Here is a 20,824-nt window from a genome sequence, read left to right on the forward strand (position 1 = left end):
CACCAGGTTTTTTAATGCAACTTTCTGTCATGCAGGAATAAACTTGGAGAAGCTTGTAAGAGATGCTGCCAAGTTAATATTTCCAATATCTTGGCAGTATATTTATGGATGAATTGTTGTTGTTGTTTAGTCGTTTAGTCGTGTCCGACTCTTCTTGACCCCATGGAGCAGAGCACGCCAGGCACTCCTGTCTTCCACTGCCTCCCGCAGTTTGGTCAGACTCATGTTTGTAGCTTCAAGGACACTGTCCAACCATCTCGTCCTCTGTCGTCCCCTTCTCCTTGTGCCCTCAGTCTTTCATGGATGAATACAGCATGTATCTATTCCAAAATTAATGTGAGCAATCTTTTAAAGCACATACACAGTGGCATTCCAGTGGTATTAATAAACCCATATAAAATGTTTTAAAATGTTGTTTACAGTCACAGTGGTACTGCACAGTGGTACTGCACTACATTTCTTTGTTGCTTATAGCCATATAGGCCATTGCATTCGGTGGTACCTGTAAGGATGTGTAACGAATATGACCAAATCCAAAACAAAAGTGGGGTGCCTGGGGATAATTCATACCAGACCAGGTTGGGTCGGGGTACCTCTAGATTGTTCTGAAGGGAGCTTGGAGTCACAAATTGTCTGGGTAGTGAAAGGGAAGCTGGACTTTATTCATTTAAAAGCTCTCCTTCTAATCCAGGGCTAAAAAAGCCAGGGTGGGGAGAGGGGAGAAGGGAAGGGAGGATGGGCGTAGCCAGGATTTATTTTAGGGTGGGGGAGGTCTTATGTTAAGGGGGGTCAGAACCAAGTTATCTGTAATGCAATTGGTCAGTTAGTTATTTTTATTTATTTACTTGATGGGAGGGGAAGCAGCTGCTCCCCTCACTCCCTTGGTATGCCCATGTAGGGGAGGTGCACTTTGCTTATTGAGATAGCACTCTTGCTTTCAATCGAGGGCTAGGAAATCTCATCCAGCACTCTCCAGTTACAGTGCTTGTGGGGAGGGAGGTGATGTCTTTAAGCAACTGGCTTTGCTCTTTTGTTAGTTCTTTGTCAGGGACTGGATGGACGCTGAGGAGTGGTACCTGGATTCTGATGAGGGCACTGGGAGAAGTGGGGTTGGAGACTGACTTGGAAGAAGGGATCAGTGAACTGAATGAGCCTATAACAGCTGCTTCCCCCACCTCTCCTGCTCCACTGTCTCCCAGTACAAGAACAGGATCGGAGCAGGGAGGAGCAGAAGCAGCTTGCACACAGTTCAGGTGGGAGAGATACACAAGCTGAGGTTGGAGCAGGGTCTCTGTTTCAGCAAATGCCTCATCCTTGCCTCACTCTGGACATTCCTTGCCTGTTAGTTCGTTGAAAGAATTATTGAAATAGTTTGATGGTTAGTTACCGTATTTTTTGCTCTATAGGACGCACCGGACCATAGGAAGCGGAGAACAGGGGAAAAAATTCTCCCCCTCTCTGCTCAGCGCCCTCCTCCCACTTCACTGAAGGGGCGCTGCGCAACTCTCCCTCTCTGCGCAGCGCCTCTCCAGCAAAGGGAATGCCGACCCCTCTTGCTCTCCAGGCTTCAGACAGCTATCCACAAGTCTTCAGAGCGCAGCGGGAACTCCTGCTGCGCTCGGAAGGCTTGCAGATAGCTGCCTGAAGCCCCCGTAGCGCAGCCTTTGAAGCCTCCGCAGAGCAGCGGGGTGAGGGTACCCCGCTGCCCTGCGAAGGCTTTGCGCAGCCATCCCCACGCTAGAACAGTGAGGCGGAGTGCTGCGCAGCACTCCGTCTCCCTGTTCTGGCTTTGGGCTTAGCCGCACAGCCTGCATTCGCTCTATAGGACGCACACATTTCCCCTTAATTTTTGGAGGGGAAAATGTGCAACCTATAGAGCGAAAAAATATGGTAACAATATTCAGCTTCTCTTGTTTTGTTCACCTTACTCTATCAGTACCCAATCTTATAACTGTTTTTGTTTCCTGTAAGACCAATTGCAGTCGTTAACAGGCGTCAACAGGTTTACCACACCTATCAGCCAATCACCCATTCCCACCACCCTTCTGAGTAATACCCCTCCCCACCCTCTCACTATATATAAGGGTCTGGTGACTTCTGTTTCAATGTATCTGAAGAAGTGTACATGCACATGAAAGCTCATACCAATAACAAACTTAGCTGGTCTCTTAGGTGCTACTGGAAGGAAGTTTTTATATTTTGTTTCAACTACGGCAGACCAACATGGCTACCTACCTGTAATATGTACCCCTGTTTTGGTTCCAGTTTGAAAGGTTTGCATAACTGTGTTTTTTGTGAGTGTCCATGTGTTCTGAATTAGTTTATATTAATTGTTATATTATTTGTCTTTCTTTAACCTCCTTACTCTACCAGTACAGAGCCTTATATCTGTTTGTTTCCCAACCAATCACTTCCATCCTTATATTAAAAAATAACAATAAAAATAAACAATTTAATTTTAGTTATTTAGGCAGAGTAATCCACACTCCCATTCCAATTCTTGTCCTAGTCCCAGATGTGTTCGCTGTTTTCTGTGCTGTAGCATTTTTTATGTGTGTGTATTGTTTAAGACTTGTGTGAGTATATCCAGTATTGTACACATACAGCTGCTGCAGCAATACACACAACGTAGCAGATAAAATTAGGCATCTGCATAGCAGCCCTTGTATCTGAATACACACAGGTGGAAGAGGTGGAAGAGATGCTGGCACTAGAAGATAAAACATTGGCCAAACTATTACATCCTCACTATGCTGTCCAGCATAGATTTACCAGGTAGTTTTAGTTCTGTTACATTCTGGCCAAAGGAAGTGGTGGAGCCAACAGTAGTTCACTGTGACCTATTTGCAAAGCATTTTGGGGACAAAATTAATTGCATCCGCCAGAACCTTGATTTCACTTTTATGGCAGCTAAGTCCCAAGAGGTGTCTAGAACATTCTCTGGTGTCTACCTGTCTTATGACCAGCTGCCTCATTCTCTTCTTCCTCTGCTTTCTCCCTGCCACTCCATGCCTTCACTGGAGTTGGTAAAGTTGGTGTGGAGAGACACCACTAGGCACTAGGCTGCTACCATACTTTCTCTTTCTAATAGATCCTTCCTGCTTAAAGGTTTTAGAGCAGCCTTTCTCGACCTGTGGGTCCCCAGATGTTGTTGAGCTACAGCTCCCATCACCCCTAGCTAGCAAGGCTAGAGCTCAGGGATGATGGGAGTTGTGGTCCAACAACATCTGGAGACCCACAGATTGAGAACTGCTGTTTTAGAGCATACTCACTCTATGCTCACTCAAATTATAGGGACTTGAGTCCTGTATCTACAATGGTCCTGCCTGCCCACCTTGCTGACTTTCAATTCAGCTCTGTACTTAGGAGGCACATCTTTGTGGCCACCTGGCAAGGGTGCCATCTGTCTGACTTTGCTGCCTGGAAGATTTTTCTTTTAAAATATTTATGTAACAGGCCAAAGAGGATCATGTGAATTAGCGGGACTGACAGGATCATGTGAACTGGCAAAACTAACCAGACCAAACAGGGTCATGCAAATTGACAAAACTAACCATAATTGGGGCATAAAACCAGATTTCATTTCCTTTTCTGCTAATCAAATTCTCTTCCTGACCATCTCAACACCTTCCACTATATTTTGAATGAACAACCATGTCTTATAAGTATATGGAGCTGCCTGGGTAACTTTTCTGGTCCCTGAAAATTCATTCAACATTAAATGAAATTCAGAAGTTGGGTTTCTTTTGTAATGTCCTAGTGAAATTATTTTTGCTTCCCTTGAAAGTTTTTGAATATTTCCCAAAAGGAAACTCCATATTCTCCTTGAAATTTCTCTTTAGGCAAAATTCAATGACTAACTCTGTTCTGTGCTGAGACTTTACAATTCTCTGCTTCTTTCATTGGGCTGGTGGTTGTTCTGTTCCCTCAGGGACCACAACCTCCCCCTGCCCATAACTCATGCCTGAGATAAAAAGGTTACCTTTCTCTAGACTCCACTTTCCTATAACTCTTACCACAGGTCTGGGAAACCATTTTTTGGCCCAGTTGACTAGATTTTTAACAGTTTCCACTCCTGCAGACCAACTTTGATAGGCATCTATCAGTCATGGCATCATGCTTTTGTATGTTATTTCCACTAATATATTTATTATTTTGCACATTTCCCCCTTATATATGTATTTTTGTAAATTCTGTTTACACACACACACACACACAGAGAGAGAGAGAGAGAGAGAGAGAGAGAGAGAGCTGCTTCACAAAATATGGATAAGTGTGAATTTTGAAGGACAGCTGTGTTTTAGTTCTCATCTTGTTTTAGAAGTGCACATTTGATAGAATTGGGCTTTAAATGCAAATTGAATGGAATTTCTTCCCCTTCCATTTTTTTAAAATAATAATATTTTATTAAGATTTTCCATAACATCACAAAAAGAAAAAAGAAAAATACAAAAATAAAAAACAATTAAAAACAGTTCAATCTTTCATAACATATCTTGCATCAGCAAATCCTTTCCCTCTTTACCTTTATCCTTATCTTGATCTTAATATCTTTGAATGTCAGGAGTGCTCTGATGGTGTTTCCTGCTTGGCAGGGGGTTGGACTCGATGGCCCTTGTGGTCTCTTCCAACTCTATGATTCTATGATTCTATGAATTTTCACCTGTTAACATTTCATTTTTGCATATTCCTTCATAACATTGTTACTAAAAACCCCTTAACCTCAATCCAACATCATTCTAACATTCATTAATTTTGCAATATTTCTGTAGATAGTCTTTAAATTTCTTCCAATCTTCTTCCACCAACTCTTCTCCCTGGTCTCGGATTCTGCCGGTCATTTCCGCCAATTCCATATAGTCCATCACCTTCATCTGCCATTCTTCCAGAGTGGGTAGTTCTTGTGTCTTCCAATACTTCACGATGAGTATTCTTGCTGCTCTTGTAGCATACATAAAGAAAGTTCTGTCCTTCTTTAACACCAATTGGCCAACCATGCCCAGGAGAAAGGCCTCTGGTTTCTTCGGGAAGGTATATTTAAATACCTTTTTCATTTCATTATATATCATCTCCCAAAAAGCCTTAATCCTTGGGCACGTCTACCAAAGGTGAAAGAATGAACCTTCAGTTTCTTTACATTTCCAACATTTATTATCGGGCAAATGATAATTTTTTGCAAGCTTGACTGGTATCATGTACCACCTGTATATCATTTTCATAATATTCTCTCTTAAGGCATTACATGCCGTAAACTTCATACCCGTGGTCCATAACTGTTCCCAGGCAGCCATCATAATGTTATGTCCAACATCTTGAATCCATTTAATCATAGCAGATTTTACCATTTCGTCCTGAGTATTCCATTTCAACAGCAGGTTATACATTTTTGACAAATTCTTAGTTTTGGAATCTAACAGTTCTGTTTCCAATTTTGATTTTTCCACCTGGAAGCCAATTTTCTTATCGAATTTATATGCCTCCATTATCTGATAATAATGAAGCCAATCTCGCACTTTGTTTTTTAGCTTTTCAAAACTCTGCAATTTCAATTTATCTCCCTCTTGTTCCAAGATTTCCCAATATTTCGGCCGGAATTTCTTCCCCTTCCAACACCTGTGGTCCTGGTACTTTCCTTGCTATCTTTTAGCCATCCTTTTCTCCCAGACTTTGAATGGCATCTTCTGGCTTTTATAGAATTTGGACTGCTGTTTTATGGGTTTCTAGTTGCTGTTTGGAATGTCTTCTTTTATATCATATGATTTTTATTTTTCCATAGTGTAGCCTCACCTGTTGTTACCTGTTTGTTGTTTAGTCATTTAGTCATGTCCGACTCTTCATGACCCCATGGACCAGAGCATGCCAGGCACTTCTGTCTTCCACTGCCTCCCGCAGTTTGGTCAAACTCATGTTGGTAGCTTCAAGAACACTATCCAACCATCTCGTCCAACTTACCCAGGTTCATGGTTCTTACATTCCAGGTTCCTATGCAATATTTTTCTTTACATCATTGGACTTTCCTTTCGCTTCCAAGCATATCCGCAACTGAGCATCCTTTCAGCTTTGGCCCAGCCGCTTCATCAGCTCTGAATCTACTTGTACTTGTCCTCTGCTCTTCCTCAGTAGCATGTTGGACGCCTTCCGACCTGAGGGGCTCATCTTCCAGCATCATAACTTTTATATGCCTGTTGTCTTTGTCCATGGAGTTTTCTTGGCAGGGATACTGGAGTGGCTTGCAAATGGTCAAAGGTGATGGGAGTTGTAGCCCAGCAACATCTAGAGGGCACTTCACTGGCTTCAGCCAGTTAAGGATGAACTACGGCCTTCATGTTTATATTTGTTCTTGTCTCAACTCTGCCCAAGTGATTTGCAGATATATTGTAAAAATTAAAGGTATTCTTGATGAATTTGATCTTGTGACTGTACAAAATCATATGAAGTAAAGTCAAATGTGCAATAATGATTCAGATTTGTGTTATGTCTGTGGCATTGAATAGACGATGTAATGTGTTGCTGATACACATTATTCATTACAACAAAGAATGCAACCAGCATTGCAAAAATAGCATATCTGATCATGTGAATAAATGTCCTGAACATACGATGTTAGAGTGTGAGAAAACAGAAATATAAATGCGCACATACCTAACAAAATCTCAGTTGTGTCCCCCTTGAAGGGAATGAATGCTATGAACCTTGTTGACCTGTAGAATCTTCCACTGGAGACCTATATTTAGACTTGACAATTTAGGCTTGACAATTTTCTTTTCTGTCAAAATAGCAGTTGAAATGCAACACTACTTATAAAGAAATCATTAAAAGATTTCAACTTTATGTTTTAGCAACAGTTTGGATCAGAGTGACCAACGTGATTGTATTGTTCAGCAAGTGTCTTGCTGGCCAATTGGTTCCCCTTCCATCAGTACTTCCAAAACTGTGTGCCAGTGAAGAGGATAAAGAACACAATCAGGAAATTAATAAAATAATTAAGTGCTCCTTTAAACCCAAAGTAACCACTCACAGGAGAGGCTGCCTGCTGCATGGTGTATTGCCTTCAGATTTGCTTCCTTCCAATCAGCTTCTACATTGGTTGTGATTGGCTCATTCAGTCACTATAGAATCATAGAGTTGGACGGCACCCTGAGAGTCATCTAGTCCAACTCCCTGCAATGCAGGAATCTCAGTTAAAGCATCCATGACAGATGGCCATTTAGATGCAGAAGAATGATGCAGCCTCATCTCCTCATGAGATACCGTGCTTGCCTCTGATTAGAAGGCACACCAAGAAACACAAGAGGTGTGCTCATCTAAGATCAATAAGCTTTTACGCTTACTATGTTCTTTAAAAAATGAACCCTTTTGAGGTATAAGGCAGGAGCCACCTTTGGGGGCCCATGGACACATCTGCAAACTGGCGAAACTTGTGGGCACTGTACACACACTGCAACCAAACGCACAAAACAAACAGTGGTTTATTTGAAGAAAAATAGCTGCTGGTACGCACCATCCCCCACCACCACTTGCCCGCCCCCCTCTCTCAGTTTCCCCTGCCCCTTTGCTGCCGCCTCCTCCTCCATCGCTGTTGCTTCCTGTGGCTGCAGGCACAGCCTTGTAAAGCTCTGGTGCAATTTTTTTACGATTGTCAGACACCTTCCCAGAAGGCGCTTTTGGCAGTTGTAAGTGTCGTGCTGAGGCACCTCCAAGAAACTGTGCCTCCAGCTGTGGGAAGCAACCATGACGGAGGAGGAGGAATTGGCAAAGGTGCAGGGGGTAGCAAGTGAGTGGGGGGTGGGCAAGCGGAAGCGGCAAGAAGGTGGCCAGGGGAAAAAAGATGGCGGTATGCCATACTGACACGTACCGACTAAAAAAAAACACTGGCTACAACAGAATCAGCCCTAATCTGTGGGCTTATGTTTGCCCATGGATATGTTTTGTTTTGTTTTCCTGTTCTTCCATTCTTCTTCCAAAAGTATTGCAGGACGCTTGGTAACATTTTCCTCTTAAGTTCATTCCAAATTTTACATAGCCCTTTCTTTACACTCTACCTCTGCCAACTCAGGATATGTCTTAATTTCTTCTTCCATGGATTCCTTGCTCTTCTCAAACATCATAGTTCCAGTGTTACATTGTTCTGCTCCTTCAGCATCAGTATTAAACCATCCTCTAGGACTGGCAAATCATCGTCCATATTTTCCCCCAAGAGCTGTAAATCTTCTCCTGCCTCCACTTTGTCCAATACATTTCCCATTATCATTTTCTGCATCTCCATTCTTAATTCTTTTAACTGTTCATTGAACAGTTGTTCTACAACTGTGACAGTCAATGGATTATTTCTCAACGTTTTTATAGTCCTGGCTGCTATCTTAAAAATCTACACAGCTAAGCTGCATTCTCAGCACTCCATTTCTCTCACAGCAAACACAGCCATCAGCTGTAAGTGGAGAGAACTTGGATTTTATCAGTAGGGAATATATCACAGAGACCCTGCCTTTCTGGGCACTTGCTACAGCTAGATGTTCATAAGGTTTCAGGGCTCTAGTGTCTACACCATGAGCTACATGATCTTTCAATGTGATGCTACACTTGTATAAATAACAGAACAGGAATGCATCACATTGCAATGCATCCAAGGGTTTTGTCATGGCCTCTGGCCATGTTTGAGTTGCCCTAATGAAAAGGCCTTTGGCTGATTGTACAGGGCAGACAGAGGGGCCAGGTTGGAGTTAGGACATAGGAAAGGAGCAGACAGGCACCTAAGAAGGCAGCAGGCCCAGGGACATGGAGAGATGGGTGGCTAAGCAATGGGGACTGGAAGGGTGTATTGATTGCCTTATTTTATCAGACACACAGGTCAGCATCCTTTCCCCATTGCAGTTACCCAGGTGTCTCTGCTCTGGAAGCTCAAAATCAACACCCCCTGTTACTTTCCCCTAAGCACCTAATAATCAGAAGCGTACTGGCTCTGGATATGGAGGTTCCATTTTTCTCTATTGACTAATAATGTTAATAGACCCATGAATTTGGCAGGCTGTGTGTGTGAAACACTTGCTAGGAGGACTGAGGATGGGGTCAAAAATCAAGGGAGCACAGAAGGCTCTTCAGGAAAGCATGTGAAGGAGGCAGATGGCAAGGAGCTGTCAAGTGAAAAGAAACAGTAGGCTGTGAATACCAAAGATATGTCAGTGAGAACATTTCAACAGCAAGATAAACTCACCCAAAGAGTTGAATGACCAGTAACTTCATTTTCATCACTCCTGCTGCTTCTTGCTATATGCATATCTCCTTTGACTCTCTCCTTTCCTCCACATTCCTTGAGCCCTTCTCCCTGGGCCATTTGAAACTGTCGTCTTCCTGAATTGAATTTCCCAGTTGCAGAATGTTGTTGTTTAGTTGTTTAGTTGTGTCCGACCCCATGGATCAGAGCACGCCAGGCACTCCTCTCTTCCACTGCCTCCAGCAGTCTAGGTTTGTCATTGCTTTTCCCCCAAGAAGCAGGCGTCTTTTAATTTCGTGACTGCTGTCACCATCTACAGTGATCATGGAGCCCAAGAAAGTAAAATCTCTCACTGCCTTCATTTCTCTCCCTTCTATTTGCCAGGAGGTGATGGGACCAGTGGCCATGATCTTCGTTTTTTTGATGTAAAACCATATTTTGCGCTCTCCTCTTTCACCCTCATTAAAAGGTTCTTTAATTCCTCCTCACTTTCTGCCATCAAGGTTGTGTCATCTGCATATCTGAGGTTGTTGATATTTCTTCCGGCAATCTTAATTCTGGCTAGGGATTCATCCAGCCCAGCCTTTCGCATGATAAATTCTGCATATAAGTTAAATAAGCAGGGAGACAGTATACAGCCTTGTCATACTCCTTTCCCAATTTTGAACCAATCAGTTGTTCCATATCCCATTTTAACTGTAGCTTCTTGTCCCACATAGAGATTTCTCAGGAGACAGATGAGGTGATCAGGCACTCCCATTTCTTTAAGAACTTGCCATAGTTTGCTGTGGTCGACACAGTCAAAGGTTTTTGCGTAGTCAATGAATCAGAAGTAGATGTCTTTCTGGAACTCTCTAGCTTTCTCCATAATCCAGCACATGTTTGCAACTCTCCACTATGACCTGTCCATCTTGGGTGGCCCTGCACGGCATAGCTCATAGCGTCTCTGAGTTATTCAAGACCCTTCACCACGGCAAGGCAGTGATCCATGAAGGGGAGTCGCAGAATAGTCCCCATTATTTCCTATGACTGCAGCTATAAGACATAGATAAAGGTAAAGGTACCCTTGCCCGTACGGGCCAGTCTTGACAGACTCTAGGGTTGTGCGCCCATCTCACTCAAGAGGCCGGGGGCCAGCGCTGTCCGGAGACACTTCCGGGTCACGTGGCCAGCGTGACATCGCTGCTCTGGCGAGCCAGAGCCGCACACGGAAACGCCGTTTACCTTCCCGCTAGTAAGCGGTCCCTATTTATCTACTTGCACCTGGGAGTGCTTTCGAACTGCTAGGTTGGCAGGCGCTGGGACCGAACAACGGGAGCGCACCCTGCTGCGGGGATTCGAACCGCCGACCTTTCGATCAGCAAGCCCTAGGCGCTGAGGCTTTTACCCACAGCGCCACCTGCTTCCTATAAGACACAATGACACATTAAACGTACCCTGTGGTGGAAAAATTAGCAAGAAAATATAGGACAAACATTGGAATCTTTAGTGTATATTGCAGTATTGTTACTTCTAATTTTATATGTGGACCAAACTGAGCTGTCACTTGGTAGACCAGAATGTTTTTGAAGCATATGTATGTTGTATGTCCCATGGAGGACCTTATGGTCTTCAAACAAAAACATCTTGGAGGTCCTGGGCCGCAGGGAGGTTAGGCTGGCCTCAACCAGAGCCAGGGCTTTTTCGGCTGTGGCCTCCTATCTGGTGGAATGCTCTGTCACAAGAGACTAGGGCCCTGCAAGACTTGACATCTTTCCGCAGGACCTGCAAGGTGGAGCTGTTCCACCAGGCCTTTGGCCAAGGCACAGTCTGACCCCCTCCTTTGGTAATCCTCATCAAACTCTAGCACAATGGTTGCCATTAATTTGATTCTGATTTTAGAATGCAGTGTTACTTTTATTGTTTTTAGCCGCTCTGAGCCTGGCTTCTGCTGGGGAGGGCGGGATATAAATAAATAAATAAATAAATAAATAATTTTTAATAATAATAATATACAAGGGAAGAGAGAGAACCAGAAAGGTGGTAGTTTACAATCCTTCCACAAAAATATTCATTAATGGGGTAAGGAATTTGAGATTTATTTGGGTTTTGTTTTGTTTAATTTACTTTAAAGGAGAGAGAAAATTTCACAGATGGAGTGTGGACAATAAACCTATTGAACAACGACTTCCGGGTCGAGCGCCATCGGTAATGGCGGCTTCCCTCTGATCTGTGGAGGGAGAGCTCCGGAGAAGCCAGGGTCCTACCGCTACGGCGACGCAGTGGACCCTTGAAATCGTAGGCGGAGGAAGCCTACGACCGTGGGACTCGGCGGGCACCATTTGCGCCCCCCCCCAAACATTTTAGGAGTCCGGTACAGGCTCCGGAGTGTGGCGGGGTTGTGGCGCGGTGCTGAGAGTCGATCGCTACTTCTTCGGAGCGACGCCAGACAGCTGGCTTTTTCCTGGGACAATTTGGATTACAAAAAGAAGCACCCGTGAGTAGGGGAAATACTAAATTTAAAGAAAACAAGGATTGTAAAATTTGGAATTGAATGGGACTCAAAGCAAAAGAAATATTTAATCGGAAACCGAAGCGGTAAGGTCTAAACAGGAAGTCAGCCTTCCACTCTGTAAATGGCTTAAAGCAAAGACTTTGCAAGCTAAAACCTTCAAAGACATCTTTGAAAGGATTAAACCCGAAAGTCTAGAGAAAGATTCCCCCCCTCTGGTAGCAGGGGAGAAGGGGGGAAAGACTGAAAGATACTTTGCCTGTTTGAAAAGACTTTTATGAGCAAGGAACATCGCTCGGATGCCTGGTCCTGAGCTGTCAAAAGACAAATAAAAGCCTCTGAAAGGCTGAAAGGGATCGCAGAAAGATACTTTGTGACTTATAACTCTGCAATTTTCTACAGTGTTTCTGGTGGGTCCACTCGGATACTAAAGTTTCCGGTAAACAACCAGGGGGTCCAAGGAAAAGAAGGGAGACATTTTTTTCTCTACGAAAGTAACAATTTGTTAACATTGTGTCCCCCTAGTGGACGTTGGAACTGCTATAAAATAACTGAGGAATTTTCCACTGTCTTCTAAAGTTGTGTAAGTTAGCTGCAGCTGGGAAAAGACCTTGAATTCTTATCTTGTGTGGTATGGCAGATGGGAAAGGGAAACTAGAGCTGCTTCAGGAAAAAACTACAAGGTCTGGCAGATCTTTTCACACGGGAAGTGGACAGAGGAGAGCCTCTATATCTGGCCCAGCAGGAGGTGCTCCTGCACAGCCTAAATCAAAAGGTATGTCGACTGAAGAAGTTCTAGCCGCAGGGTTGGCTAGGATCCAAGAATCAATAAATAAATTGACAGAAGAAGTAGCTGAAACACATAAAAGAGTTGCAGAAGCATCATCTAAAATAGACCAAAATACTGTAAGTATTAATCAAAATACAGTGAGCATTAATAACTTGGGTCAACAAGTGAATACTAATACAGAATCTATACAGAAATTATTGGAGGAATCTGCCAAGACCAGAAAAACAGCTGAGGAAGCGAAGGAGATTGCGGTTGCTACTGACGAGAAAATACCACCGATTAACAGACAACTTGATGACTATAGATCAAGGTTTTCTATGATCGAATTGAAAGACAAGCAAACGAACTTGAGAATCAGGGCAGTACCAGAATTTGAAAAAGAGGGATTAAGTGATTTTCTTACACAGGAGTTTGTGAACTTTTGGAATTAGGATCTGGAGAAAGAAGAATTTAAAATACTGAGTGCCTTTAGACTTGGTAAAGGAGAAAGGAAAATTAGGACAAGAGACTGTTTGATTACGTTCAGATCCAAAGAGGAGAGAGATAAAATTTTGGGACTGCACTTTCAAAAACCTTTGGAAATAAGCCAGTCAAGAGTGGAATTATTCAAAGATATCCCGAAGCATCTTTTGGAACTCAGGTCTAACTACAGAGACCTGGTCACCCAGCTGAGAAGGAACAACATCATCTTCAGGTGGGAATTCCCTGAAGGCCTTTCCTTTAGTATTAAAGGAAGAAAGATAAAAATAAGATCGGTGGAGGAGAAAGACAGATTTCAAAAAGACTACGAGGAGGACCTGCAGAAAGAACTTCTAAAAGAACAAGCATCGGAGAAGAAAAGGTTAGACAGAGCTAAAGCAATTCTTGATTTGGACAAGAGGACACCACCGGGACCGACCGATCAAGAAGACATCTTGGGAGCAACTGGAGGAATATAACAAACACATCATGTCTCTGCAACTATTAAGTTGGAACTGCAATGGCTTGAACTCGGCAAGAAAGAGGAAATTGATTTTTCATATATTAAAAAAGGAACAACTAGATTTGATTTGCCTGCAAGAAACCCATGTGATAAGGTTCCATAGGAAAGTTCTAATTAATAAGAGACTGGGACAAGAGTTTATTTCTTCGGATAAAGTTTAAAAAAGAGGAGTAGTCATCTATGCTAAGGAGAGCCTATCACCGAAATTCATTTTTAAAGATGATCATGGAAGATACCTGGCAATTGAAATTCAATATCATGGTGAGAAATATTTGATAGTAGGTGTATATGCACCGAATGAAGGAAAATCTGAATTCTTTAAAAAGTTGCATGAGACATTGACAGACTATTTGGACTACAATGTGATTTTGATGGGAGATATGAACGGTGTAGTTTCTACGAATATGGACAAGGCACAACGGCAGGTAGTCACCAAAGATGGTAGACTACCGAAAACTTTCTTTGAGCTGACTGACAACTTGGATTTAATAGACATTTGGAGAACAAAGAACCCCTTAGGGAGAGAGGGAACCTTCTTTTCTGAAGCCAAAATGGCATGGACAAGAATCGACCAAATTTGGATTACTAGAGTGCTGGCACCAAAAATAAAAAAAGTGGAAATCTGCCCAAAGACTTGCTCCGACCATAATGCAGTAAAGGTGGTGATGAACTTAATACCAATTGGTTCCTTTAGATGGAGGATGAATGACACTTTGTTTAGAGACGAGGAAGTGACTAAAAAGGCCCAGAAAACCTTGAGAGATTATTTTGAGATTAATTTGAATACTACAGTTGAGAAAAGAACAGTTTGGGACGCAAGTAAAGCTGTTATGAGAGGGTTCTTGATACAACAAAATGCATTAAAGAAGAGATTACAACAGGAAAAGAGAGATAAAATTCTGGAGAAGATTAAAGAAGGAGAAAAGAGACTAATAGCAAAACCAAAGTCACAGGAAATTCTAAGAGAGATAAAGTTACACCAAGTTCAATACATGCAAATGATAAATCAAGAGATAGAATGGAAAATTAGACAAATGAGACAGAAGACTTTTGAATCGGCAAATAAGTGCGGGAAATTACTGGCGTGGCAAATGAGGAAGAGACGAAAGTTAAACACAATCACTAATCTGGAGGTTGAAGGAAGAATTATACAGAACCCAGCTGAAATTAGAAGTTCTTTCCAAAGGTATTTTAAACAGCTATACTCACAACAACCACAGAAAGAGTTGGACATAGAGGAATTTTTGAAAGTAAATGGGCTACAAAAAACCTCTCAAGAGAATAAATTAAAGTTGAACTATAGAATAACAGAACAGGAGGTAAAAAGTGCCATCCAGAGTATGCAACTGGGCAAATCTCCAGGGCCTGATGGATTGACTTCTAGATATTATAAGACGCTGAAAGAATGGCTGATCTAGCCCTTGAAAGAAGTCTGCAATGATATACTGGAGAGGAAAAAAGCACCAGAGTCGTGGAAAGAGGCATTCATCACACTTATACCAAAGACAGAGTCTGAAAAGACACAGCTTAAGAACTACTGCCCTATATCATTACTTAATGTGGATTATAAAATCTTTGCAGACATTTTGGCCAGAAGACTAAAGAAAGTTTTAGTAGAGGAGATCCATAAGGACCAAGCAGGTTTTCTCCCGGGCAGACACTTATCTGATAATGTGAGGAATGTAATAGACATTCTGAAACTTTTACAGGAGAAAATCAACACGAAGGCAGTTTTGATATTTGTGGACGCGGAGAAAGCCTTTGACAATATTTCTTGGAGCTTTATGAAGAAAAATCTCCAGGGGATGGGGGTAGGCCAAGAATTTGAAAATGGTATAGGTGCAATCTATTCTGAACAAAAAGCTAGATTAATTGTTAACAATGTTGTAACGGAGGAGTTCAGAATAGAAAAAGGAACACGACAAGGTTGCCCAATTTCCCCATTGCTTTTTATATCTGTCCTGGAGGTTCTGCTGAATATGATCAGAAAGGACCAATTGGTTAAAGGGATACAGGTCGGAGCCAGACAATATAAATTAAGAGCATTTGCAGATGACCTAGTTTTGACTTTACAGGAGCCAGAATCTAGTACAACAAGAGTTTTAGAACTGATTCAGGAGTTTGGTCGGTTAGCAGGATTTAAACTGAATAAATCTAAAACAAAGGTTTTGGAAAAGAACTTAACAGAAACTGAGAAAGAGAGGTTTCAGAATGAGACAGGTTTGACAGTGGTTAAGAAAGTGGGGATCTGGGGATTAACATGACAGCTAAAAATGGGAATTTATTTAAAGACAATTATGACAAATGCTGGACCGAGATAAAGAAAGATTTAGAAATATGGTCAAATATGAAGCTTTCACTGTTAGGCCGTATTGCTGCGATAAAGATGAATGTATTGCCTAGAATGTTGTTTCTATTTCAGACACTGCAAATTATTGACAAAATGGACTGTTTCAAGAAGTGGCAGAAAGACAGATTTGTCTGGCAGGGCAAAAAGCCAAGAATAAAATTTAAAATATTGACTGATGCAAAAGAAAGAGGAGGCTTTGCCCTGCCAGACCTAAAACTTTATTATGAATCAGCAGCTTTCTGCTGGTTGAAAGAATGGCTGCTTCTCGAAAACACAGACATTTTGGATTTAGAAGGATTCAACAATGTTTTTGGTTGGCATGCATATTTATGGTATGAAAAGGTTAAAGTGCATAGAATGTTTAAAAATCACATTGTCAGGAAAGCATTGTTTAATGTCTGGACAAGGTATAAAGATTTGCTTGAAAATAAAACCCCAAGGTGGCTGTCACCAATGGAAGCAAAAGCTCTAAAAAAGCTCAATATGGAGGCCAAATGGCCAAAATATTGGGAAATTTTGAAGCAAGAGGGAGATAAACTAAAATTGCAGAGTTTTGAAAAACTAAAAAGTAAAGTGCGAGACTGGCCTCATTATCACCAGATAATGGAGGCATACAAATTGGACAGAAAAATTGGCTTCCAGGTGGAAAAATCAAAATTGGAAACAGAATTGCTAGAACCCAAAACTAAGATTTTGTCAAGAATGTATAACTTGCTGCTGAAATGGAATACTCAGGATGAAACAGTAAAATCTGCTATGATTAAATGGGCACAAGATGTTGGACATAACATAATGATGGCTGACTGGGAACAGTTATGGACCACTGGTATGAAATTCACGGCATCTAATGCCTTAAGAGAGAATATTATGAAAATGATATACAGGTGGTACATGACACCAGTCAAGCTAGCAAAAATCTATCATTTGCCCGATAATAAATGTTGGAAATGTAAAGAAACCGAAGGTACATTTTTTCACCTTTGGTGGACATGCCCAAGGATTAAGACCTTCTGGGAAATGATATATAATGAAATGAAAAAGGTGTTTAAATACACCTTCCCGAAGAAACCAGAGGCCTTTCTCCTGGGCATGGTCGGCCAACAGGTGCGAAAGAAGGATAGAACTTTCTTTATGTATGCCACAACAGCAGCAAGAATACTTATTGCGCAGTTTTGGAAGACACAAGAACTACCCACTCTGGAAGAATGGCAGATGAAGGTGATGGACTACATGGAACTGGCAGAAATGACCGGAGAATCAGAGACCAGGGAGAAGAGACGGTGGAAGAAGATTGGAAGAAATTTAAAGACTATCTACAGAAATATGATAAGATTAATGAATGTTAGGATGGCATCGGATTGAACGTAAAAGGTTATTAGTAATAAAGTGGTGAAGGAGTACAGAAAATTCAAAGGTTAAAAGGTGTAAAATTAAAAGGCTTTAATTTGTTAAGATATTAAGGAGATTAAGATATTGTCAGGGGTTCAGGAGCAGAGGCACAGGAGAGGGAGGAAATGGAGAGCGAGGGGGAGGAGTCCGAAGGAAGTGTCAGCGATGACAGCAATCCGAGTTCTCTGAGTCTCTCCAGTGACTCGGAGGATTCACAGAAAGGGGCCCCCATAGTCAGGGCAAGGGGAGTGCCCAGGGGGACACCTCGGGAAGAAGGGGCCAGAGGGGACTCAGAGAGTAGCAGCTGGAAATCCGGACCAGCGTCCCCCCCAGAGTGCAGTAGGGGGGAGGAGTCCCAGGCATCGGGATCAGGTGGCGCGCGGGCAGAGGGAGAACGTGAGGCAGGAGTGATCACACCCTCGTCAGGGAGCGAGGAAACGGTCATCAGGAAAGTTAAACGCGCGCGCGCGCCAAGTTCAAATGTACAGGAGGGCGGCAAGGTGGGCAGCCCGGGTAGGGAGCCAGGTCCTAAAGCACGCCGAAGAGAGGGGGAGGAGTCAGAGGGGTCAACGTCTGCGTCAGAAGAGTCCAGGAGGGAGGAGACCCCGGGGGGTAGTAGGACCCAGAGGAAGAGAGAGAGAAGGAAGAGGTGGAGTAAGATTAGAGTCTTAAACTGGTGCACAGGGGGCGGAGACTCAGACGGAGCTTCGCCGGTCTAGAGTCCAGACGTAGAGCTGGGACGCTGAGGCTTGTAAATGGAGACTATTCTTCAATAAAGACTTTGATACTTTACTACCGGCTAGCGTTGGTCCTTGGTGAGCTGGGACCAAGAGCCAGCTCTGACAGTAAGCTCCGTCTCCACAAAAGTTTTGGCACCAAGAACCTCGCCACGTGAGTCGACGCAGCGAGGGCGGAGGAGGGGTGCTTCCAGAGCTCACAAAACTCAGGCAAGATGACTACGGAAGAGCAACTAGCAGCCCTGCAAGAAGCTGTGACACAACTCAGCACGGAGGTACTTGCATCCAGGAAAAGGGAGGAGGAAATGGGTAACGCCTGCCGGGATCTCCAAGTAAGGGTGGACGTGCTTTCCAAACAGGGGCCACCTGGACCCAAAGCAGAGGGCATTGGCTTGGGGAAAAGGGGAGGCAGCCTTGTATCTCATTTCGACGGGAGTTTACAGCAGTACCCCAACTTCAGAGCAGACCTGCTGTTTGCGCTGGATCTGCTAGCAAAAGACTTTAGAGATGAGAGAGAGAAAGTGGGGTTTATCTTGTCCCATTTGCATGGGGAGGCCAAAACGTGGCTGAGGAATTTATGGAGAGATAATGATCCGGCGCTCCAAGATGCGAAGGCTTTCATTAAAGCAATGGATTCGTGTTTTTTATCAAAGATAGACATCGATATTGCCAGGAGAGACATACATGGACTTAAACAGGGCAAAGCCAGCGTGAGGCAGTACCATGCACGCTTTTTCGGACTAGTTCATGCACTGGGATGGGAAAAAGATTCTGCGCCAGTGAGAGACCTCTTTTGGGAGGGCTTGAATGCAGATGTAAAAACGGAGATTGGAAGGGGGGAGAGGCCAAGGAGCACCCAGCAAGTAGTCCAGAGGGCTCTGGAAATCGGGGTGCATCTGGAGGAACGTCCTTGGAACAGAGACGAAGGACGTTGGGGAAGGGCACCAGCCAGAGCACCTCCCTTCTCTCCCAAAGAAGCAGCGCGTGCGCACTCCACACCCTCGCAGGGAGGGGGAGAAGAACCGATGGAGATCGGAGGTGCCAGGGCTCAGTCAGCTACCAGAGCCCTAACACTGGGAGCAGTCAAAACGAAGCCTCCTAGAGGGAACAGGAAGTGCTACATCTGCGACAGTGCTCAGCACATGGCGAAAGAGTGTCCCCAGAGGCTCCACAAGCACACTGCAGCCTCGGCAACAGTCACAGAAGCAACTCAACTGAGAACACAGCAACAGTTAAACGACGGAGTCTGGCTGGAGGAAGAGGCACTGGGGTCCAGCCAGACAAGTCAATGAAGCAATCCCCAGCAAGTTTGCAGCCCACAGACCCCCTCCCACCCAAACCAGTGGTGCAGCTTACAGCGTCTCTCCAACTGCCCAATGGACGCACTCTGGAAGTGCCGATCACCATTGACTCCGGCAGCAACGCCGACTTTATAGGACTGGATTTCATTCAGCGGCACAATATACCACTGCTACCAGCCACACTGCCCCTGAAAGTTGTCACGGTGGATGGCAGAGACTTGTTAGGGGGGCAGGTGGTGCAACAAACGCAGCCAATGGTGATGCGGATTGGAAATCATCGAGAAGTCATCAGCTTCAATGTCACCCACCTGTCGGACACGCCGGTAGTCTTGGGCATGAGTTGGCTGCACAGGCACAGCCCAGCATTGGCGTGGTACCAGCGCCAACTGACCTTCGGCTCCTCCTATTGCGCGGAACATTGCATCCTTCCTAGCCCGGAAGAAGGAGGGGAAGACCCGCAGCTACAATTAGGCACGCTGCAAGCAGTGCCACGCAAGTACGCAGCGTTTTTGGAGGTTTTCTGCGAGAAGGAAGCAGACAAGCTACCTCCCCACAGGCCCTATGACTGCAAGATTGACCTCCTGCCAGGGGCGACGCTGCCAGCCGGGAAACTGTATTCCATGTCTGAAGACGAGCTGCAGGAGCTCAAGGAGTTCATAGACCTCAACTTGAAGCGCGGTTTCATCCGGGAGTCGAAAGCAGCGGGGGGCAGTCCTGTATTCTTTGTAAAGAAAAAGGACACGCCCCAAAAGAGGCTTGTAGTGGATTTCAGGCTCTTAAATGCCAAGACCAAGCCCACGGCCTTTCCCATGCCAAAAATAGATGACCTGCTTGCAACGGTGAGGAAAGGACGCTGTCGGGGCTGGCTCCGGGTCCCAGCTCACCAAGGACCAACGCTAGCCGGTAGTAAAGTATCAAAGTCTTTATTGAAGAATAGATTCCATTTCAAAGCCTCAGCGTCCCAGCCCTACATCTGGACTCTAGACCGGCGAAGCTCCGTCTGAGTCTCCGCCCCCTGCGCACCAGTTTAAGACTCTAATCTTACTCCACCTCTTCCTTCTCTCTCTCTTCCTCTGGGTCCTACTACCCCCCGGGGTCTCCTCCCTCCGGGACTCTTCTGAGGCAGACGTTGACCCCTCTGACTCCTCCCCCTCTCTTCGGCGGGCTTTAGGACCTGGCTCCCTACCCGGGCTGCCCACCTTGCCGCCCTCCTGTACATTTGAACTTGGCGCGCGCGCGCGTTTAACTTTCCTGATGACCGTTTCCTTGCTCCCTGACGAGGGTGTGGTCCCTCCTGCCTCACGTTCTCCCGCTGCCCGCGCGCCCCCTGATCCCGATGCCTGGGACTCCTCCCCCCTACTGCACTCTGGGGGGGACGCTGGTCCGGATTTCCAGCTGCTACTCTCTGAGTCCCCTCTGGCCCCTTCTTCCCGAGGTGCCCCCCTGGGCACTCCCCTTGCCCTGACTATGGGGGCCCCTTTCTGTGAATCTTCCGAGTCACTGGAGAGACTCAGAGACCTCGGACTGCTGTCTTCGCTGACATTTCCTTCGGACTCCTCCCCCTCGCTCTCCA

This window comes from Podarcis tiliguerta, assembly GCF_965153285.1.
Source record: "Podarcis tiliguerta genome assembly, chromosome: 12".
Taxonomy (NCBI): Eukaryota; Metazoa; Chordata; class Lepidosauria; order Squamata; family Lacertidae; genus Podarcis; species Podarcis tiliguerta.